At 34.5% G+C, this 4,795-nt stretch overlaps 1 long non-coding RNA gene across 1 annotated transcript; it reads left to right on the top strand.

Moving 5' to 3' along the window:
- Positions 1 to 2,805: 2,805 nt before the first annotated feature.
- On the top strand, positions 2,806 to 3,172 carry LOC142228419 (uncharacterized). The gene is made up of 3 exons (XR_012720159.1): positions 2,806 to 2,827; positions 2,887 to 3,010; positions 3,073 to 3,172. It is a non-coding gene; the product is annotated as an uncharacterized LOC142228419 (long non-coding RNA).
- Positions 3,173 to 4,795: the final 1,623 nt, after the last annotated feature.

Below are 4,795 nucleotides of genomic sequence, written 5' to 3'. Positions count from 1 at the left end.
ATTAACATCACGTACCAAATTTCAACTGAATTAGATGAATTTTGGCCTTCCAAGAGGCTTCGGAGGTCAAATCTGGTGATCGGTTATATGGGGACTTTATATAATTATGGGCCGATATGGACCAATTTTTGCATGGTCATTAGAGACAATATACTAACATAATTTCAGCCGGATCGGATGAAATTTGTTTCTCTTAGAGGCTCTGCACTCCAAATCGGGGGATCGGTTTATATGGGGGCTATATATAATTATGGACCGATATGGACCAATTTTTGCATGGTTGTTAGAGACCATATACTAACACCATGTACCAAATTTCAGCCGGATCGGATGAAGTTTGCTTCTCTTAGAGGGTCCGCAAGCCATATCGGGGGATCGGTTATATGGGGGCTATATATAATTATGGACCGATGTGGACCAATTTTTGCATGGTTGTTAGAAACCATATACTAACACCATGTACCAAATTTCAGCCGGATCGGATGAAATTTGCTTCTCTTAGACCTCGCAAGCCAAATTTGGGGGTCCGTTTATATGGGGGCTATACGTAAAAGTGTACCGATATGACCCATTTGCAATACCATCCGACCTACATCAATAACAACTACTTCTGCCAAGTTACAAGTCGATAGCTTGTTTCGTTCGGAAGTTAGCGTGATTTCAACAGACGGACGGACGGACGGACGGACATACTCAGATCAACTCAGAATTTCACCACGACCCAGAATATATATACTTTATGGGGTCTTAGATCAATATTTCTGATAATCCATTTATCAATTTAATGTAATCTATTTACCATATAAGTCAAATTTGTGATAAGGACGGAAATTATCGAGTGGACGAATATAATAATAACTCCGATGCACAAAATTGACTTATATTTATGAATATGGTACATCAAATTTATGAGCGGTTTACATCATACTGATGAATCGATTACATTATATTGATGAATGGATTACGTCAAATTTAGGAAAAGCATTCATCGCTGTGCCGATCGCGTTTGTAGCGACGACGAAGGAGAATCGTACTATTGAATAATTTCATTTTTGACGAAAAATTCGTCACCGGGACGTAAAAATGCGTTCTCATGACGTACATTTTCCTTTCAGTGTTTACATAAATATGATACCAAACCCCCTTATATTGCCGAGATCTGGTAAGTATTCTTGTAAAATCTCTGACAAATATTATCGTTACTATGATTGCAGAACTTTAGATGATAACGATAGACTTTTCTTAATTGCTAGGAATAGTGTCAAAAAATGAAAGCGTCAAAAGTAACAGCAGTTTTAAAATATTTACAAATTGAATAGGCCTACCTCGATCCTCATTGTGCCGCTGGGTTCATAAACGCACATTCATGCAAAGCAAACAAGCAAGCTGACAAACAAGGCCACCAATCCCCTCAAAACAAATGGAAATCGAACTATTCGGAGCTTTGAGTACTCAGAGCTTCGACCAAGGCAATCTATCCATAGAAGTCATTCAGCTATCCAATAAAGCCCGACACCCAAGCCATTCATTCACTCATTCATTCGCTTCTTTCATTTCACTCTGCCCTCATTGATGACTGCTGGTTCATAGATTGAATGCTTGGTTGGTTATTTGATCCGAGATCCTGTCTTCAAATTTGGTTTTGTTTGTGAAATGTCTGCTAATTAATATGTGTTAACTTCGTCAGCACCAAAGGCAACAGAAATCGCCATAAATCACATACACGCACACACATGCACACACTTGTAAACCCATACATATACAAATACATAAAGCAAACAAGGAGGAGAAAAAAACATACAAGAAGCATCCACATATTTGAGCTATTCATAGTCAAAGGATTGTATTCCTGAGAGCTTTGGCTTTCCTAGGGAATGAGCATTGGGTCCATAGAGAGTTATGGCATTGAGATTTCTTTATGGCATTTTGATCAATTAATTTCATTCGAAAATAACCTTTATTTTGTGTAAACATAGCTTAAGGATTTTATCGATTTATGCTCTTTGGATTTTTGTTGCCCCCTTTAGATACCCATATCAGTATTTGCATATGTTTGTATTATATATTTCAGTGTAAAGTAAATAAAAATATTAATCATTTAATTAGGTTTATTACCTAGAAGAGTTAGGATTTTCAATATGGACAACAAGATTATCCTGGAGAAATTTAATAATTTCAAAATGGTAAGGTAAGGTGAAACTACACCCAGAAAAAAGTGCCTTCGAAACTAAAGGAAAAATTTTTCATCAATATAGTTTATCCATTTTATTTCCATTAAGGTAAATTTTTGTGAGAAATAATAAAATTTACTCGTTTCAGTAAAAAAAACCTAAACTGTAAGCAGTTAGGAATAGTTCATTAACTAGAATAAGGCATGGCATTTTACTCATACTATTTTCTTCGCTGGGTATAAGAATTTACTACTGAACAAGAAAATTTTATTCACCGATAACAAAGCATTCGTAAAAATAAACAAAAACCGAACTAAAACCAAGTTTCCTCAAAATTAGTAAAATTTCTTATAAACTGATAATTGCGACTTCCTTTATAATAGAAAGTTTTTCATACATACGAACAACACTTGGCATAGAAAAATATTTTAGTTCATTCGTACTAAGAAGTATGCAATCCTTTCAAAACTTAAGGAAACACACTTGTTAGAATATAGGAAATTTTCCTATATTTCTATTGTCTACCTGTAATCGATACCTGTCATCGTAATCGATGTGTTTGCGCGTGGGTGAATCGATATGTTTGCGCGTGGGTTGTTTTTTTAGTTGGAATCGCGTTGTTGTGGTATACGGTGAGATTGTTAAAAAATAATATGGTAAAATAATATAATAAATAACAAATAAAATATATAAAATATTTATTATTTTAAATTAGTGAGAACAATTTTCGTTTTTTGAAAATAAATCTATCAATGTTCGTGATGGCGTATAAAGAAAGAAAACACCAGCAGAATAACAACCCTTTCATTTGTCTTCATTTTGGAATCTTCAATTATCAGGTAATATTCAGTGACACTAACCTTTTGTAACAAAAATGGTTCATGATTTTTTATATTTGTAGGTATTGAAATTATAAAAGGAGGACAAAATCGTTAGGCAGCAACTTATTAAAAGTGAAAGGTACAAGAAGAAAAATGCGTTTTACAGTTGATGACATTACATGGAATTTGGAAATAGTGGAATAATAAACTAGTATTTCAAGGCCAGTCGATGCTGTTGTATTTAAAAACGAAGGTAAGCAGTTCTAATTATGAAGTAAAAGTTTTACCACAAATGTGTAAGATTTGTCCAAATGAATGAAAATTTTTCAATAAAATCATTCCATATATGAATTCAAATCAGTTAAATTTGTTCATTCTGTAGTATAGTGGTACATAAATATAGGAAAACGTTAACTAATATATGGAATGCATTATACCTAATTTCTACGAAAATCACATCGTTCAAACAAATAAAAATGTCTTTGGCGCTATACGAAGTTCAACTTTCTTCACAATGAGTTCATTTTAAGTTAAAAAAGGGGTCACTTTTTTCTGGATGTAGGGATTAACATCAGAATAAAAAAAAAACGAATTTTCAATGTCGAGTTTTCGATTGTTTGAGAATATGAAAAATTCATCGTTTCAAATTCTTGAACTTTTTTAATTTAAAAAAAATCAACTTATCGAATTTCCGATCTATTAAAATTTTTGAGTTGCGGTTAAACCGTATAATTTTACACATTTATATCCACTGTACATGTCTGCATTCAAAAAATAAATAAATGTCATCATCTGCAGACAATCTCGCCTTTTAATTCAATATCGCTTTTCCGAAGTAAGTTGATTTTGGCCAACATAAAAAGTCGACTAATTGATTCGGATCGATTATTAAAAATATCAAAATTCCACTAGGTTAATTTGAAGACTGTAAATAGTCGATATTGACTTCTTCGAGTTTTCTTGAATTCGATTAGTCGAAAAGTCGACTTTTGTACCCTTAGTTGAAAGCAGTTTTCATGGACAAGGTTTAGTTTACGATAATAAAGGGTGGTTAAAATTTCAAGGGCCGATGGTGATTTTGAATAAAACACAAACTATTTAGGAAATTATTATAATTTTATTTTATTATGATATATTGGTATCACTCAATTATGTATGGAACAAAATATCGGCCAAATGGGTGCCGCTATCTCGGTGGCACACCTTCATCCGATGGTCAAAATTTTGGATGACGCTATGGCATAATGGAGGTTCTATACCGTCAATGTGCCGAATTATCTCATCCTTTAGCTCTTGAATTGTTGCTGGCTTATCGACGTACACCTTTCTTTCAAATAACCCCAAAGAAAAAAGTCCAACGGTGTCAAATCACATCATCTTGGCGGCCAATTACGTGAGATAACACGGCCATTGCATTTGTTGCGCAAAAAGCCATTGTTTCGTTAGATGTGTGGCACCGTCCTGCTGAAACCACATATCGTCCACATCCATATCTTCCTATTCGGGCCATAAAAAGTTCGTTATCATCTCACGATAGCGAACACCATTCACAGTAACTGCCTGACCGGCCTCATTTTGGAAAAAATACGGCCCTATGATGCCGCCAGCCTATAAACCGCACCAAACTGTCACTCTTTGTGGGTGCATTGGTTTTTCGACAATCACTCTTGGATTCTCATTCGCCCAAACGCGGCAATTCTGTTTATTGACGAATACACTGAGGTGAAAATGTGCCTCATCACTGAAGATGATTTTCTTCGAAAATTGACCATCCACTGTTGCCATTTCTTGGAACCATTCTAT

Source organism: Haematobia irritans, chromosome 3 (assembly GCF_050003625.1).
Source record: "Haematobia irritans isolate KBUSLIRL chromosome 3, ASM5000362v1, whole genome shotgun sequence".
NCBI lineage: Eukaryota > Metazoa > Arthropoda > Insecta > Diptera > Muscidae > Haematobia > Haematobia irritans.
The sequence above is the reverse complement of the archived record's forward strand: the minus strand, read 5'-3'. Positions and strand labels throughout refer to the sequence as shown.